Source organism: Phalaenopsis equestris, unplaced genomic scaffold (assembly GCF_001263595.1).
Source record: "Phalaenopsis equestris unplaced genomic scaffold, ASM126359v1 Scaffold000996, whole genome shotgun sequence".
In the NCBI taxonomy this organism is placed as follows: domain Eukaryota; kingdom Viridiplantae; phylum Streptophyta; class Magnoliopsida; order Asparagales; family Orchidaceae; genus Phalaenopsis; species Phalaenopsis equestris.
The window spans coordinates 117,144-137,977 of NW_018165435.1; the positions used below are offsets into that span (position 1 = coordinate 117,144).

A 20,834-nucleotide genomic window follows, 5' to 3' on the forward strand; every position below is an offset into this window, starting at 1 on the left:
ATATATATATATGTCTCAGAGCCTAACCATTTAAAATTAATTTTAAATGCGCGGAAGCGTGATGAGTTTAGATATTATTTTACTGTAGATAAATACTCTGATCAATAATTTTAAAATTTAAAATGGAAAGTAAAGAACCTTGTAATCATCTTTTCGAATTAGGAAAATGTAGTATGACTAAGGAATGTATTTACTGTACTTATTATCCAGATCAACATCATAGATATAAGTGTCAATTATGCTTAATAGAACTATGTCATTTATGTTTAAAGAAACATCATAATCTTGATCATAAAGATTTTGTAAAACCAAAAGAACTTATAGATGTACCCAAAAAACGAGAAAAAATAGGATTTGATTAAGAAAAAATCAATCTTAATATTGAAAAAATACCTTTTAGATTAGAAAAATTAGAAGATAAAGATAGATTATGATTTGAAAATGCAAAAGTTACAGTATAAGATGAAAAAGTTAAAATTAAAAATAAAAGAATATGATTCGGAAGAAAGCGATAAAAAAAAGTTAGAAAGAAAGATAAGAAAGGAATCAAAAGAAAAAAGACGAGAAATTAGTTTTTGAAAAAGACAGTTCGGAAGAAAGCGATAAAAGGAAAAAGCTAGAAAGAAAGATAAGAAATGAATCAAAAGAAAAAAAAAAAACAAGAGAAATTAGTTATTGAAAAAGACAGCTCGGAAGAAAGCGATAAAAGAAAAAGGTTAGAAAAAATTATCAGAAAAGAATCAAAAGAAAGAGATGAAAAAAGACAAGAAAAATCAGTTTCTGAAAGAGATAGTTCTGAAGAAAGCACAAAAAAGAAAAGATCAGATAAATCATCAAGAAAAGAATCAAAGGACAGTGCTATGAAGTATGAATTATTAGAAACATCTAATACAGAAAAAAGAAAGAAAATAGTAGACAAGATTTCTGAAAAAGAATTAATTTCTGGAAAAACAAGTTCGAAAGAAGAAATAAAAAAGAGAAGAATAGTTAGAGAATCAAAGTTTAATATTAGTTCAGAAGATGAAAATTTCCAAAGAGTATCAGATACAGAAAAGAATACTGATTCTGAAGATATAGAAGAATACAATGAAATAAATAAAATAAATAATAAGATAGATTTTACACAATAAATTTTACACAAACAAAGACTGCATCGACAGATTATTATCCATTTCAGCCGACTTCTTTAATTGCAGTCCATGCTATATTAATCTTGGAAGACAAATCACAATTGACAGTTCAAGCTATATAATAGATAGTGGGAGTACAACATCAGTAATAATACAAAATTTAATACCAAACAATTTTAAAAATTATTATCCTACTAATACAACTTATTTAGTGGGAGATCAAACATTAAAGTTTAATAAATGATTAATGAATAGTCAGATAAATTTTTTTATCGATCATACAACTGTAGAATTATCCGAGAAATATAGCTTACCAAAAATATTAGTACATGAGGCAAAATAATAAAGAATTTATTTTATGTCTTAATTTTATGCTAAGCTTACAAGGACAAATAAACATAACAAAAAATTACTTAACAATTAGTAAAAGAACCTCGATAGTTACTACAAATAAACATAATAGTTATGTTTTAAGAAATAAAGAGAAATCTAAAAATAGATTAGATTTGAACCCTGAAGTTTTTGAATATTTAAATTATTTTTATAAACAAGATAAAACTTCTACTTATCAAATGCCCAAATCATTAGAGAAAATATTTCAATTAGCAGAAGAAATCCAAATAATAGGAGAAAATCCTTTAAAACATTGGGAAAGGAATAAAGAATTAGCAAATATATCAATTATAAATAAAAATTTAGTAATTAGAACCAAAAAACTAGAATATAGTCCTTTAGATAAAAAAGAATTTAAAATACAAATAAAAGAATTAAAAGACTTAGAGTTAATTAGGAATTCAAATTCAGAACATAGATCTGCAGCATTCATGGTCAGAAATCATGTTGAAATTTTAAGAGGAAAAACTAGAATGGTTATAAATTATAAAAGATTAAATGATAATACTGAAGACGATGGATACAAAATACCTGATAAATACATGTTAATAAATTTAATACAAGATAAAAAATATTTTAGTAAATTTGACTGTAAATCAGGATTTTGGCAGATTAAATTAGATAAAGATTCTATAAAATATACTGCATTTACCACACCTTTAGGACATTATGAATGAATTATTATGTCTTTCAGATTAAAAAAATGTTCCTAGTATATTTCAAAGAAAAATGGACAATATATTTAAACATCTAGACTATGTGTTAGTATATATTGATGATATTTTAGTAACGTCACATACTTTAAAAGAACATTATAAACATGTAGAAGAAGTATTAAGATTATGTATTGAAAATGGAATTATATTATCTAAAAAGAAAATAGAAATAGCAAAAGAATATATAAAATTCTTATGTCAAAAAATTGGAAAAGGAACAATAGAATTACAAGATCATATTTTGAAAAAGATATTAGATTTTTCAGATAAAATAGAGTATACAAAAGAATTACAAAAATTCTTAGGATTTTTAAATTACGCTAGACCACATATAAAAGACTTAGGAAAAACAATCTAATCACTATATAAAAAGACCTCTTCAACAGAACAAAAATACTTTAATATAGAAGATGTAAAAATTATACAACAAATAAAAGAAAAAGTTAAAAATTTAACAAAATCAAAATTACCCTTAGAAAAAGAATATAAAGTGGTAGTAGAAGACGTCTCTAAAAACGGATGGGGCGCAAAATTAAGAGTAAAACCATATGAAGAAGCATATTTAAATACTGAACAATTACGTAGATACGCTTCTGGTAGTTTTAGACAATTACCTTCAAGCATGACTTCTTTATATTATGAAATATTATGAGTAATTAATGCACTTAATTCTTGTAGATTATTTTTACAAAAAAAATTTACTATAAGAACGATTGTGAAGCTATAGTACATTTTTATATATACAGTAAAAGATGAATTAATTTTGTAACTACTATAGAATGAAATAGATATAATGTTAATTTTGAACACATTAAAGGAAAAAATAATTTTTTATCTGATTTTCTTTCTAGAGCAATAAAACATGAAGATTTAAAGTATTTAAATTTTAAACTACCATAAATATCATGTTAATCATAAAAATTTTATTTTTCTTGCAGGAATGGAGTAAAAAATGATTAAGTTTGGTCATCTAAAACTATCAAATAGGCAGAGAATAAATCTACAATTTAAACATAAATGCCCATTACCAAAACCATTAATTCTCTTTCAAAATACTATTTTAGATAACTTATGGTGTAATAAAAATCATAAATTTATGATGGTTCATACCCTAAATTGCTTAACTATAAACTTTCTAGAAAGCAATGATACTATAAATATTTTGCAGATTGAAAAAATATTTCATAATTAACAAGATAATATGAAGGAATTAGAGAAACAACTTAGAGAAGAAAAAGAAAAAAACTTTTAAATTAAAAGAAGAAAGAGATAAGCTATTAAAAGAAAAAAAGTATTTTATTGAAGCAATTAAAGATATATCTAAAAATAATACAAAAAACAATTACAATATTTATATATTCCATATATACCTGAAGCTCTTAAATGTAAAATCTTTGATAACATAAAATCAGATAATAAAAATAAGATGATAGAATGTTGCAAAAATTTAATGTTAGCTCATGATATAAGCAATACCTTTAATGGAGTATTTTTTGTATTTCATAAACTAATGTTAGATAAACCATGCAATTGAGACTTTTGTGTAAAAGGTTTTAATATTATAACTATATCAATAGAACTTTATCTTTGTAAAAAAGATTTAAGTTGGGAAATAAAAGATTTATTCTATTATGGATTAATATCTAAATTAATAATTTACATAGAGGAATTAAATAGTCAAATATCTTTAATACCTCATGATGAATTAAGATGAATTATATGACACATATTTAAATTTAACAAAATTGATATTTGGTCAATAACATTATTTTTTAGATCTGTTCCTCCCTATTTTGAAAATTTAACAGATGGAGCCAAGCATATTATAGAAATAAAAAAAACTCCTAAATTCTACAGAAATTGACATATCAATCAAGAAGCCTTTGGAAATCTAGATATCAAGAAAGCAGAAGAAGCTCTGACTAATTACGGAATTTATCAAATAGCTTATAAAATAGCCAGTTTGCGTAGCGGATATTCTTGCCCGTGGGGAACTTTTATGATTTACAAAGACGAAAATATGATTATATATCTCTATTAAAAGATAATCAGAGGAAAAATATCCAGATTCAAACTATATCATCATGAGTATAATTTACTGGAGCATATTAATGCGATGAACCCATACACACTCAACCGTGTTGATGATCTTACAACCCAATTTCATGTTTTATCACCAGTATCCAGCCCAGAATTGGAAATATTAGAAGAGCAAAATCAACATTGGATAGAAGGATTAGATGACATTGAGATATTCAACATTGATAATGCCATGGAGCCGTAAAAATAAAAAATTTTTACTATTCACTTTTTATCGTCGGTAAAAAATGGATTTTGCCAAGATGAAACAAGATGTTACCATGCATGAGAATATTCCTCTTCAAAAAGAATGGTGACCTAAAACAACTTTTTCATGCATTTAAAGGAAGAGTACCCACATTTTTTATCATGAAGAGAAGATTTTAAGAATATTCCAAAAACACTATGCAAGTTACTATTACAGCTACCAATATTCAAGGTTATAAATAAAGAGGCAAGATCTTCATCCCTCATATCCATCAACCTATCCATCATCCCATCCATCAATCCATCCTCTCCACTCCTTCATCCATCCACTCCCTCACTCTCTCCACTCCTCTCCAGTCTCTCCTCTCTTCTCCACCGCTCCTCCAACCCTTCCTCTCCACCACTCCTCCAACCTTTCCACTCCACTCCACTAGCCCTTACCTTCCACTCCACTCTACTAGCCTCTCTTTTCCCTTTAGTTCTTGCGGAGTCAAGAGTTTGTAAGTAAATATACATCAAGTAGGAATGATTTGTAAATAGTTTTCGTAAGAAAATAAAGATGTAGAAAGTTTTTTTTTCTAAAGTTTTTCTAAAGTTTTCTTTTAGAAAATTTTTTAAAGTTCTTCTTTAGCTACTTAGTTTTTTAGCCATTTAATGCTTTAGCTACTTAATTCTTAACTATTTTTCTTTTCTTTTAGCTTATTTTTATTTTTGGCCAGTAATCAATAGCCACTTTTATTTTCTTTTCTTTTTAGCCAAGTAATCAGTAACCAGTTTTATTTTCCTTTAGCTACGTAATGCTTTAGCCATGATAATTTTTTTTTTCTTTTCTAGCCATGTTAATATTTAGCCATTTTCTATTTTTGTAATTAGCTACTTTTCTTTTTTGTAATTTTTAGCTACGTAAATATTTAGCAACTTTTCCTTTTTTGTAATTTTTAGCTACGTAAATATTTAGCCACTTTTCTTTTTTGTAATTTTTAACTACGTAAATATTTAGTCAATTTTTTTTTTATAATTTTTAGTTACGATAATTTGCCACTTTTATTTTTGCAAATTTTTATAAATGATAATATTTAGTTAATTTTATTTTTTTTTAGCAAAGTATTAATGCTTAGATACTTTTGTTTTTTTTTTCAACAAAGTAATGAGTAGTTATTTAATATTTATTTAGCTAAAGTAATTCTTAGTTACTGTAGTAAAATATTTGATATGGATTTGCATGAGTAGTCTTTAGTTTTTCCCTGTAGGGGAGAAATTTGTAATTTTATTCATGGGTTTTTATTTCTTTTTTTAAATTTAGATCTCTGTTCTCGGAGTACGGATGAAGTTTATGTGTATGAACAATAAGCCTATAACATCTATGACTACAGTCTGGCTTTTGGTCATAGATAACAGATGAAGGGCTGTAAGTCCCGCCTGTGTGGCGAAAATGGGCAAGCGATGTGCCATCTGATATCTATAGACGCGAGCGGATTGTAGTAGTGTATGTTATTCTTGTTGAGCCATGAGCTAATAGACTCTATGACTATAGTCTGGCTTTTGGTCATAGATGATGATGGAGGGAGGCTGTAAGTCCCGTACTATGCCTGTGTGGCACTCAGGGCAAGCTATTGTGCCATCAGAAATCTATAGACTCGAGCGAATTTTTGCAGTATATGTTATTCTCGTTTTCCTCATACTATAAATGTAGTCAGAAAAAAAAGAACATGTTTAAATTTAAAATTATAAAGAGTTATGATTCATGAAAAAGAAGAACATATATGCTCATCCCGAGGGGAAGAACTCTTATATCTACTAAATTTAATCCTTAAATTTTATTAAGAATACTTAAAATAAATATGAATTTCTTTATTAAAAATTTTAATACTTAAAAATTAAAATAATGGTTTTAAGATTACCAAATAGATTTAGAGAATTACAAATTGAACTTTTACCTATAGAATCTAACATACTTAAAGAAATAGTTAAGATAAGAAGAAGAAGAGATATAATATTATATTTAAAGTTAGAAATAACTGAAAAAATAAATGAAATAATAGAAAAATATTTAAATAAAATGATAAGAAACCCAAATGAAAATTATAATGATATATTAAGTGAATATACAAGATATTTAGAAGAATTAAATTTCAATATAAATGAATAAAGATTCAGAAAAATCGGCAACCTTACCTCTAAAAGAAGTTATAATTAAAGAAATAAAAAAAAATAGGAAGATAAAGAAATAGAAAAGAAAGTTAATGAAATAAGAGCAAAAATTAAAGAAGATTATTATAGGTTTGATTATTCAGAAGTAGCTAGAGAATTAACGATTTTTTATAAAATAGTAGAATTAAAAATTAATGAGCCTTTTAACGAGTAGATCTCATGATAATAACGGAAACCCGCATACACTACCTTTGGTAATGAGCCTTTTAACGGGTAGATCTCATAGTAACAACGGAAATCCGCATAGTGTATGCGAGTTTCCATTATTATCATGAGATCCACCCATTAAAAGACTCATTAATTTTATTAAATACTATTTTATAAAAAATCGTTAATTCTCTAGCTACTTCTGAATAATCAAACCTATAATAATCTTCTTTAATTTTTGCTCTTATTTCATTAACTTTCTTTTCTATTTCTTTATCAAGTTTTTCAAACTCATCTCTTTCTATTTCTTTAATTATAACTTCTTTTAGATGTAATGTTACCAGTTTTTCTGAATCTTTATTCATTTATATTGAAATTTAATTCTTCTAATATATTTAGGAAATATCTTGTATATTCACTTAGCAAATCATTATAATTTTCATTTGGGTTTCTTATCATTTTATTTAAATATTTTTCTATTATTTCATTTATTTTTTCAGTTATTTCTAACTTTAAATATAATATTATATCTCTTCTTCTTCTTATCTTAACTATTTCTTTAAGTATGTTAGATTCTATAGGTAAAAGTTCAATTTGTAATTCTCTAAATCTATTTGGTAATCTTAAAACCATTATTTTAATTTTTAAGTATTAAAATTTTTAATAAAAAATTCATATTTATTTTAAATATTCTCAGTAAAATTTAAGGATTAAATTTAAAAGATATAAGAGTTCTTCCCTTCGGGATGACCATATCTGTTCTTCTTTTTCATGAATCATAACTCTTTATAATTTTAAATTTAAACATGTTCCCTTTTTCTGACTCCATTTATGGTATTATGAGGCAAACGAGAATAACATATACTACAAAAATCCGCTCGCGTCTATAGATTTTTGATGACACAATAGCTTGCCCTGAGCGTCACACAGACATATTACGGGACTTACATCCTCCCTCCATCATCATCTATGACCAAAAGCCAGACTGTAGTCATAGAGGCTATTAGCTCATGACTCAATAAGAATAACATACACTACTAAAATCAGCTCGCGTCTATAGATATCAGATGACACATCGCTTGCCCATTTTTGCCACACAGGAGGGACTTACAGCCCTCCATCTACTATCTATGACCAAAAACCAGACTGTAGTCATAGAGGTTATAGGCTTATTATTCATACACATAAACTTCATCCGTACTCCGAGAAAAAAGATTTAAATTTAAAAAAAGAATTAAAAACCCATGAATAAAATTACATATTTCTCCCCTACAGGGAAGAACTAAAGACTACTCACACAAATCCATATAAAATATTTTACTACAGTAACTAAGAATTACTTTAGCTAAATAAATATTAAATAACTACTCATTACTTTGTTAAAAAAAAAAAGAAAAGTATCTAAGCATTAATACTTTGCTAAAAGAAAATAAAATTGACTAAATATTATCATTTATAAAACTTTGCAAAAATAAAAGTGGCTAATCATTATCGTAACTAAAAATTACAAAAAAGAAAAGTGGCTAAATATTTACGTAGCTAAAAATTACAAAAAAAGAAAAGTTGCTAAATATTTACGTAGCTAAAAATTACAAAAAAGAAAAGTGGCTAAACTTTAACATGGCTAGAAAGAAAAGAAAAGTAGCTAAGTGTTAATAGAAAAGAAAAATTATCATGGCTAAAGCATTACGTCGCTAAAAGAAAATAAAACTGGCTACTGATTATTTGGCTAAAAATAAAAATAAAAATAAGCTAAAAGAAAAATAGTTAAGAATGAAGTAGCTAAAGTATTAAATGGCTAAATAACTAAGTAGCTAAAGAAGAACTTTAAAAATTTTCTAAAAATAAACTTTAGAAAAATTTTAGAAAAGAAATTTTCTACATCTTTATTTTCTTACGAATAATATTTACAAACCATTCCTATTTGATGTAGATTTACTTATAGACTCTTGACTCCACAAGAACTAAAGGGGAAAGAGAGGCTAGTGGAGTGGAATGGATGGTATGGGCTAGTGGTGGAGTGGAAATGTTGGAGGAGTGGTGGAGAGGAAGGGTTGGAGGAGCGGTGGAGAAGAGAGGAGAGGAGAGGAGTGGAGAGGAGTGGAGAGATTAAGGGAGTGGATGGATGAAGGAGTGGAGTGGATTGATTGATGAATCTGAGGGATGAAGGTCTTGCCTCTTTATTTATAGTCTTGAACCTTGGTAGCTGTAATAATAACTTGCATAGTGTTTTAAGAATATTCTTGGAATCTTCTCAAGATGAAAGATGTGGGTCCTCTTCCTTTAAATGCTTGAAAAAGTTGTTTTAGGTCACCATTCTTCTAGAAGAGGAATATTCTCATACATGGTAACATCTTGCTTCATCTTGGTAAAATCCAATTTTTACCGATGGTAAAAAGTGAATAGTAAATTTTTTTATTTTTACGGCTCGATGTCATTATCAATGTTGAATATTTCAATGTCATCTAATCCTTCTATCCAATGTTGATTTTGCTCTTCTAATATTTCCAATTCTGGGCTGGATACTGGTGATAAAACATGAAATTGGGTTGTAAGATCATCAACACGGTTGAGTGTGTATGGGTTCATCGCCTTAATATGCTCCAGTAAATTATACTCATGATGATATAATTTTAATCTGGATATTTTTCCTCTGATTATCTTTTCATCGAGATATATAATCATATTTTCGTCTTGGTAAATCATAAAAGTTCCCCACGGGCAAGAATATCCGCTACGCAAACTGCTATTTGATAAATTCTGTAATTAGCCAGAGCTTCTTCTGCTTTGTTGATATCTAGATTTCCAAAGACTTCTTGATTGCTATGCCAATTTATGTAGAATCTAGGAGTCTTTTTGATTTCTATAATATGTTTGACTCTATCTGTTAAATTTTCAAAATAGGGAGGAACAGATATAAAAAATAATGTTATTGACCAAATATCAATTTTGTTAAATTTAAAAATGTGTCATATAATTCTTCTTATTTCATCATGAGGTATTAAAGATATTTGACTATTTAATTCCTCTATGTAAATTATTAATTTATATATTAATCCATAATTGAATAAATCTTTTATTTCCCAACTTCAAAATTTTTTACAAAGATAAAGTTTTATTGATATAGTTATAATATTAAAACTTTTTACACAAAAGTCTCAATTGTATGATTTATCTAACATTAGTTTATGAAATACAAAAAATATTCTATTAAAGGTATTTCTTATATCATAAGCTAACATTAAATCTTTGCAACATTCTATCATCTTATTTTTATTATCTGATTTTATGTTATCAAAGATTTTAGATTTAAGAGCTTCACGTATTTATGGAATATATAAATATTGTAATTGTTTTTCTATATTATTTTTAAAGATATCTTTAATTTGTTCAATAAAATACTCTTTTTCTTTTAAGCGCTTATCTCTTTTTTCTTATAATTTAAAAGTTTTTTATTTTTCTTCTCTAAGTTATTTCTCTAATTCTTCCATTTTATCTTGTTGATTATGAGATATTTTTTTAATTTGCAAATTATTTATAGACTCATTGGTTTCTAGAAAGTTTATAGTTAAGCAATTTAGGGTATAAGCCATCATAGATGTATGATTTTTCTTGCACCATAAGTTATCTAAAATAGTATTTTGAAAGAGATTTAATGGTTTTTGTAATGGGTCTTTATGTTTAAATTGTAGATTTGTTCCCTGCATATTTGATAGTTTTAGATGACCAAAATTAATCATTTTTTGCTTCATCACTGCAAGAAAAATAAAATTTCTATGATTAATATGATATTTATGGTGGTTTAAAATTTAAATACTTTAAATCTTCATGTCTTATTGCTCTAGAAAGAAAATCAGATAAAAAATTATTTTTTTCTTTAATGTGTTCAAAATTAACATTATATCTATTTCATTCTATAGTTGTTACAAAATTAATCCATCTTTTACTGTATATTTTTCTTTCATTTTTATTTTTATAAAAATGTACTATAGATTCACAATCTGTTCTTATAGTAAATTTTTTCTGTAGAAATAATCTAAAAAGATTAAGTGCATTAATTACTCATAATATTTCATAATCTAAAGAAGTCATGCTTGAAGGTAATTTTCTAAAATTACCAGAAGCGTATCTACCTAATTGTTCAGTATTTAAATAAGTTTCTTCATATGGTTTTACTTATAATTCTGCGCCCCATCCGTTTTCAGAGGCGTCTACTACTACTACTACTTTATATTCTTTTTCTAAGGTTAATTTTAATTTTGGTAAATTTTTTAACTTTTTCTTTTATTTTTTTATAATTTTTACATCTTCTATATTAAAGTATTTTTATCCTGTTGAAGAAGTCTTTTTATATAGTGATTTAATTATTTTTCCTAAGTCTTTTATATATGGTCTAGCGTAATTTAAAAGTCCTATGAATTTTTGTAATTCTTTTGTGTCATCTATTTTATCTGAAAAATCTAATATCTTTTTTGAAATATGATCTTGTAATTCTATTGTTCCTTTTCCTATTTTTTGACATAGGAATTCTATATATTTTTTTGTTATTTCTATTTTCTTTTTAGATAATATAATTTCATTTTCAATACATAATTTTAATACTTCTTCTACATGTTATAATGTTCTTTTAAAGATATAATGATACTAAAATATCATCAATATATACTAATATATAGTCTAGATGTCTAAATATATTGTCCATTTTTCTTTGAAATATACTAGAAGCATTTTTTAATCCGAAAGTGACATAATAATTCATTCATAATGTCCTAAAGGTGTGGTAAATGCAGTATATTTTATAGAATCTTTATCTAATTTAATCTGCCAAAATCCTGATTTACAGTCAAATTTACTAAAATATTTTTTATCTTGTATTAAATTTATTAACATGTATTTATCAGGTATTTTGTATCCATCATCCTCAGTATTATCATTTAATCTTTTATAATTTATAACCATTCTAGTTTTTCCTCTTAAAATTTCAACATGATTTCTGACCATGAATGCTGCAGATCTATGTTCTGAATTTGAATTCCTAATTAACTCTAAGTCTTTTAATTCTTTTATTTGTATTTTAAATTCTTTTTTATCTAAAGGACTATATTCTAATTCTTTTGTTCTAATTACTAAATTTTTTTTTATAATTGGTAAATTTGCTAATTCTTTATTTCTTTCCAAACGTTTCAAGGGATTTTCTCCTGTTGTTTGGATTTCCTCAGCTAATTGAAAATTATTTGGATTTCTTCTGCTAATTGAAATATTTTCTCTAATGATTTGGGTATTTGATAAGTAGAATAGAAGTTTTATCTTGTTTATAAAAATAATTTAAATATTCAAAAACTTCAGGGTTCAAATCTAATCTATTTTTAGATTTCTCTTTATTTTTTAAAACATAACTATTATGTTTATTTGTAGTAATTATCGAGGTTCTTTTACTAATTGTTAAGTAATTTTTGACTATGTTTATTTGTCCTTCTAAGCTTAGCATAAAATTAAGACCTAAAATAAACTTTATTTTTTGCCTCATGTACTAATATTTTTGGTAAGCTATATTTCTCGGATAATTCTACAGTTGTATGATCGATAAAAAAATTTATCTGACTATTCATTAATCATTTATTAAACTTTAATGTTTGATCACCCACTAAATAAGAAGTTGTATTAGTAGGATGATAATTTTTAAAATTGATTGGTATTAAATTTTGTGTTATTACTGATGTTGTACTCCCACTATCTATTATAGCTGGAACTGTCAATTGTGATTTGTCTTTCAAGATTAATATAGCATGGATTGCAATTAAAGAAGTCAGATGAAATGGATAATAATCTGTCGATGCAGTCTTGGTTTGTGTAAAATCTATCTTATTTATTTCATTGTATTCTTCTATATCTTCAGAATCAGTATTCTTTTCTGTATCTGATACTCTTTGGATATTTCAATCTTCCGAACTAATATTAAATTTTGATTCTCTAACTATTTTTCTTTTTTTTATTTCTTCTTCAGAACTTGTTTTTTTCAGAAATCTTGTCTACTATTTTCTTTCTTATTTCTGTATTAGTTGCTTCTAATAATTCATACTTCATAGCACTGTCCTTTGATTCTTTTTTTGGTGATCTATCTGAACATTTTTTTTGTGCTTTCTTCAGAACTATCTCTTTCAGAAACTGATTTTTCTTGTCTTTTTTCGCCTCTTTCTTTTGATTCTTTTCTTATAATTTTTTCTAACATTTTTCTTTTATCGCTTTCTTCCGAGCTGTCTTTTTAAATAACTAATTTTTCTTGTCTTTTTTCTTTTGATTCATTTCTTATCTTTCTTTCTAGTTTTTTCTTTTTATTGCTTTCTTCCGAACTGTCTTTTTCAAAAACTAATTTCTTTTGTCTTTTTTCTTTTGATTCCTTTCTTATCTTTCTTATAACTTTTTCTTTTTATCGCTTTCTTCCGAATCATTTTCTTTTATTTTTAATTTTAACTTTTTCATCTTATATTGTAACATTTGGATTTTCATATCATAATCTTTATCTTTATCTTCTAATTTTTCTAATCTAAAAAGTATCTTTTTAATATTAAGATTGATTTTTTCTAAATCAAATTATATTTTTTCTAGTTTTTTTGGGTACATCTATATCTTCTTTTGGTTTTATAAAATTTCTATGATCAAGATTATGATGTTTCTTTAAACATAAATAACATAGTTCTATTAAGCATAATTGACACCTATATCTATGATGTTGATCTGGATGATAAGTACAGTAAATACATTCTACTTTTTCCTAATTCGAAAAGATGATTACAAGGTTCTTTACTTTCCATTTTAAATTTTAAAGTTATTGATCAGAGTATTTATCTATAGTAAAATAATGCCTAAACCCACCATGTTTCCGCGCATTAATTGTAACCATGCTTTAATACAAATGGTAGTATATGCAGGTTTCCGTTATTACTATGAGATCTACCCGTTAAAAGGCTCATTTAATCTATAATTTTCATAAAATTCATTAATTTCTATACTAAATAATCTTTCTACATTTAAGATTGTTTCTAAATGTCTAAGATCTGGATTATCCTGAATATACTTAAGTAATTTCTTATGAGTTTTTTCAATATCTTTATCTAAATTATCTCTTAGGATATCTAAAATTTTGTTGTTAGTTAAATCACATAATTCTTTTATTATGCTATTTCCTATAAGTCTTATCCTACTTCTTCTGATCACTTCTTCTGATAATCCTAAAGCCATTAACAAAAATAAAACTTAAATCGCTTGCATAATTTGTTTTTTCTCTTAAGAAATTATCATAAAACCATGGCCAATCATTTTCTGTAGCTACCATTTTGTTAACTATACTAGTAGCTAATAATATTTTCTCAGGTTGGTTTCTACTATTAATATTAAGTTCATTTAACTCCTTGATAAATGTTTGAAAATAATATTTTCCTATAAATTCTTTTCCTTGTCTAGTTTCTATATATTTAATGATTTTATATATTTTTAACTTTTTAGTTATTGTTTTTAATTTTTCATCCATTTTTTAAATTTTTATTAATATTTTAATTCTTAAAAATGTTACTTTTTAAAATTATTATAATTAAAAAGAAATATTTCATTCATTAACTTTTTAGCTTTTCTGTTAAAGATAAAAACCAGTAGATTAAAGAGTTCTTTCCCTTGGGACAAGCATATCTATAATTTTTTTCATGAATCATAACTCTTTATAATTTTAAATTTAAACATGTTCCCTTTTTTTGACTCCATTTATGATATGAGGCAAACGATAATAACATATACTACAAAAATCTGCTCGCGGCTATAGATTTTTGATGGCACAATAGCTTGCCTTGGGCGCCACACAGACATAGTACGGGACTTACAACCTCCCTCCATCATCATGTATGACCAAAAACGAGACTGTAGTCATAGAGGCTATTAGCTCATAACTCAACAAAAATAACATACACTACTAAAATCCGCTCGCGTCTATAGATATCGGATGACACATTGCTTGCCCATTTTTGCCACACAGGCGGGACTTACAATCCTTCATCTGCTATCTATGACCAAAAGCCAGACTGTAGTCATAGAGGTTATAGGCTTATTGTTCATACACATAAACTTCATCCGTACTTCGAGAACAAAGATCTAAATTTAAAGCAAGAATTAAAAACTCATGAATAAAATTACAGTTTTCTCCCCTACAAGGAAGAACTAAAGACTACTCACGCAAATCCATATAAAAAATTTTGTTACAGTAACTAAGAATTACTTTGACTAAATAAATATTAAATTTAAATAACTACTCATTACTTTGTTGAAAAAAAAAACAAAAGTATCTAAGCATTAATACTTTGCTAAAAGAAAATAAAATTGACTAAATATTATCATTTATAAAACTTTGCAAAAATAAAAGTGGCTAATCATCATCGTAACTAAAAATTACAAAAAAGAAAAGTGACTAAATATTTACGTAACTAAAAATTACAAAAAAAAAAGTAGCTAATTACAAAAATAGAAAATGGCTAAATATTAAGATGGCTAGAAAGAAAAGAAAAATTATTATGGCTAAAACATTACGTGGCTAAAAGAAAATAAAACTGGCTACTGATTACTTGGCTAAAAGGAGAAGAAAATAAAAGTGGCTACTGATTACTTGGCTAAAAATAAAAATAAGCTAAAAGAAAAGAAAAATAGTAAAGAATTATGTAGCTAAAGCATTAAATGGCTAAATGGCTAAAGAACTAAGTAGCTAAAGAAGAACATTAAAAATTTTCTAAAAGAAAACTTTAGAAAAGAAATTTTCTACATTTTTATTTTCTTACGAAAAATATTTAAAAACCATTCTTACTTGATGTAGATTTACTTACAGACTCTTGACTCCGCAAGAACTAAAGGGGAAAGAGAGGCCAGTGGAGTGGAGTGGAGTGGAAGGTATGGGCTAGTGGAGTGGAGTGTAAAAATTCCATACACACTACTGGGTTGGAGGAGCGGTGGAGAAGAGAGGAGAGGAGTGGAGAGGAGTGGAGAGAGTGAGGGAGTGGATGGATGAAGGAGTGGAGTGGATGGATTAATAGATATAGCCTTGCCCCTTTATTTATAATACAACCATAACGTGAACAGTAACGGTCACGTGACTTATGAACAGTAACTTTAATAATTTACATGAACATTAAAGCCGTACTTCCACAGTAACTCAAACCAGAAAGTCGTACTATTGAAGATGCTTTCTCATGCTAACAGTATCTTGATAAGTGAGAGTGGATTCCTTCCTTTAATTGATGATTGATTATTCTGGCTGCATGTTGATGTCTTCTCCTTCTTCTAACCATTTCTGGCCCCATTTGACGTCAAATCCTCCAACTTCATTTCTTCGACTTGTTTCTTTGTCTTGATTAACTCTTTCAAAGACAGTAAAATAATCTCCAATTTTTCTGATGTAGTATGGATTGAGTGCTTTGATATGTTCTAACAAGTTGTAATTATGATGATAAAGTTTGAATTTGAACATTTTCTTTGTAATAGATCTCTCATTGAGGTAAATAATCATATTTTTGTCTCGGTAAACCATCTGGCTGGAGAGTAGTGGTTTGGAAAATCCTTCATGAAGGCTTGCCACTTGATAAGTTCTGAAATGAGATAATGAATCTTCTGCTGTTGATGGATCAATGATTTTATGGACCTCTTCACCTTTTTGCCAAACTAAATAATTTTTTGGTGTTTTATATATTTCTATAATATGCTTAGCACTATCCATTAGATTTTCAAAATAATGGTTAACAAAATTAAATAATAAAGTTACTGATGGAGTAGTATCATTATCAAATATAATTTTTAGTATTCTTCTTAATTCGGCATGGCCAAAACAAGATATTTGATTTTCCAAATTTTTATCTTTACTAATAATAACTTTAGCTAATAGTCCGTAATCTAGTATATCTTGTACTTTCCATTTTAAAAATTCTTTACAATATGCAAGATTTAATGATAGATTTATAATATGAAAGCCTTTTAAGCAATATTGGCAAAGACAATTACTTTCATTTATAAATCGTTGTCACACATAAGAAAGACCAGGTATATTTTCATTAGTTCCATAAGCTATGAATATTTCTTTTAAACATAAAATCATATCATTTTTCTTATCACTTTTTATTCCACTAAATATTTTTTTTTTATTTCTTGTGGCATTTCTGGTATATATAAATATTGTAGTTGCTTTTGTGTATTAGCTTTAGAAATATCTAGTATTATATTCGAAAAATATTTCCTTTCTTCTAAAAGATTATTATATTTTTGTTCTAATTTCAAATATTTTTCTTTTTCTTCTGATAATTCATTTTCTAATTCCTTAATATTAATTTCTTGATTTGCTATTACTATTTTTTGTAAATTTATTGGAGTTTTTGGGACTAAAGATACTTTTTCTATACTTCTATCATTCTTAAGCCTTTGATTTTCATTTAAGATGAATTCTATATGGTCATTTATGCCAGCAAACATTATAGTTAAACAGTTTAGGGTATGAATCATTGAAGAAGTATTACTTTTAGTAACCCATAAATTATCTAATAAAGTAGTTTGGTGATACGTTAAAGGGGTTCTTATTGTACTTTATGTCTAAATTATAAATTTGTCCCTTGCCTACTTGGTAAGGAAATGTTTTCATAAGTAACCATATTAGTTTGCTCCATAACCTGCAAAAAAAAAAATGATTAATATAAATTATTTATCAATTTCTAACTAGATTAATCTAATTTATTGTAGATTACATTGCTGATAAAACATTATCTCTACCCCATCTATCAACCGCTTTTATTAATCCTTCCATGCTTTCAAAATTTGAATTATATTCAATTTCTTTGTCTCTTATGCTATAAATAGTATCATTAGATTCATTTGAAGATATACTAACTACATCTTCTTCTAATCCTTGAATTAATAAACTTCTTGCTCTATTATAATTTCTTTTATCACAATTATTTGCAAAATATTTTGGAGATCCACAAATGTAACAATTACATTTCCTATTGCTTGGTTTTTTAACGTTTTCATCTTTCTTAGGTTTTATTTTATTAGATGGCCTAAGAATCTTTTTCTGGAAAGTCTTGGGTGGTATATATATTTTTACAAAATTTATATGATTGCTTTTTTACTTGTGTTTGAATTTTGTATTCTCTACATTTTTCTTGTAAAATATTGAAAGTAAATACCATCCTAGGTTCTATCCCCATTCCTTTGGGTAAATTTTCATAACTACTGTGCCATTTATCATATATTTCTTTTCCTAATTCTCCTGGTAATTTTATTTAAAATCTATTAGCTATCTCTTCATCAAAAAATCTTCCAGCTCTTCCTGCATAAGCTATGTATAATTTTACAAATTTATCTATTTGAGTCCAATCTGCTATACTTAATTGTTCTAGATTTCTATAGGCAGAATCTTGAATATTTGTATTTTGCCTACTTGGATCAAATCCTAATATTAATGTCCTAATGAATTAAGTAAAATTATAAGGATTGACCCCTAATTGTCTTAATGATTTTATTTCTCCTACTTTTCTAATTTTAGCTTCATTAAATATATTAGCAGCTGTTTCTCCTGATAGTGTTTCTAAAAATGCAAACATATCTCCTACACCTCTTTTGTCACTATTTGGCCAAGCTCTTATAACATCAAATTCCCAAGTAGATATAACAGACTCCCACATTTGAGGATCATTAAGATTTATTGTCAAAATAGTTCCATTTCTATGGGCTGGGATTAAATTTATTTTCTCTATAGGCTCCATATTTCCTTTATAATTATAGCTATTATCTTCTTTATAGTCTCTTCTAGATGTTCCTTGCCTATATGGCCTTCCGGGTCCATTATCTTCTCCTAATGGTGGAACTGGATCAAATCTAGGCCTTTTACCTCTATCTGTAGTAGGATTAGATGGTCCTGCTATTATTTCTCCCATTTCCATATTCATTTTAATTTCCTCTTTTTCATATTTTGAGTCTATTTTCTTCCAATCAAAACTAGGATTAAACTTATTTTCATATGCTAATTCAAAATTATACCTTTCTTGTAATTTCAAATAAGATGTTTTCATACTGAATACATAATCTTGTAATTGCTCATATGCATTTATCAATTTAAAATTAATCTCTTCTATAATTAATTTGATCTTTTATCTTCTAACTCAGATTGTATGGATTCAAAATCATCTTCTGATTCTTTTCTAATTTGTCTATGCTAATAATCTAAAAATCTCATACTAAATGTTCCATCTTGATTTTCATAAGAAGTACTTTCGTTTGGTACTAATATAGACTTCTACAAATGTATTAATACTCCATTCAGTTCCTGTATATATTTCTGAACTAAATTTCTTTCCTGCTATTGGCTTAATTCCTTGACTTGCTAACATTAATTCTATTTCTTCATTATTTAGCTTAAATTTGACATTAGAATGTTCTTGTATTTTTCCTATAAATCTTGTAGTTATTCTAAGATTTAAAGATCCAGCAATCATATTATAACCTTTAGTCTTGATTCCTATTTTCAAATACTGTATACATTCTCTAGTATCCATAATAAAATTTGGTACAAAGTATATGATGACTCCATTATCATTCATATCTATTTCAAATGATCCAATTATAGATTTTGCTAAATCACTCCATCTATTATCCATTACTACTACCAAAGCTTTTGTTCCTAAATTTTTTCTATTTAATCCTTTAACTCCAATCATAATCAAGCCTATATGTAATTGCGTCATTTTTTGTTGCCTAATTTGTTCCCAATTATCTTTTACTATTATTGGTAAACTTAATTGATCTAAATCTGATACACAACTTACTTTTTGTTTGGCTATTGTTTGTATTATGGATAACTTGGATAATAAAGAATTTTCGTACATCTTATTTTTAATTTTAACTAAATCTAAGTTTTTATTATTAAATTTATCTAATTGTGATTCAATATCTACTATTTCAGATATCTTTCTATCAAACTTGGGTGATTTTTTCTTAAATATAGATATAGATTTTTCTCCTCCTACCATGATTTATAACTTATTGGTCTATATGGGATAATTTCTTTTCCTTTAGAAATAATATTTGTCTCTATAATTTTTAACTTATCTTCAATAGTTATTATTTTTTCATATAATTGTATTAATATTATTGTCTGAAAATTTAATATTTTAGGATAAATTTTATCACTTCCTTACATTCCTGAGTAATTTGTTAATCCTAATGCTTCATCATGATATTTTTTAGCTTCTTCTAAAGTATCTTTATAAATTTGAAATTCTTCAAACTTACTCATGCTAAAATAATTCCTTTAATTTCTAAAAGTAAAGATTCAACTCTTTTAATTTTTTCATTAGCTATATCTAACATATTTTTGGATTGTTTAGGTTCTTTTAATAAAGTTTCTATTTTAGAAATTATCATCTCTAAGTTTTTCTGATCTGTCCAAACTCTTTTTAATATATCATCATTTTGTCTCTTAATATATTCTAAGTTTTCTTTTAAAACTAATTTTTTTATATCACCTAAAATCTCTGTGAATTTTTCAATAATTCTATAAACTTTTTCTTGATGTATTTTTAAAGATTCAGCTAAAGATATTTGTGCTAAAGATATTTGTAAATCTATTAGCTAAAGATATTTGTAAATCTATTATACTATTCATTATTTTATTTTCAGAATGTAATTCATGTCTAAAATCTTTAGAAAACTTGCATATAAATTTATGATGATATGAAGAAATAATGTTTTTATTTTTATTTGATATCTCTAGATTTAACCATTCAATGTTTTGTTTAGATTCCATTTAAATTTAAAATTATTGATGAGAGTATTTATCTACAGTAAAATAATGCCTAAACCCACCACGCTTCCGCGTATATATATTAAATTTGGTTTCTTTAGCTTGTTTGCCTTTTTTTTTTATTTTTTTATT

General features: G+C 26.1%; 1 protein-coding gene across 1 annotated transcript in view; it reads left to right on the top strand.

Annotated features, from left to right (window-relative positions):
* Window positions 1–20,834, top strand: part of LOC110032660 (choline transporter-like protein 2) — a 45,929-nt gene that overhangs the window by 23,561 nt on the left and 1,534 nt on the right. The window lies entirely within an intron of this gene.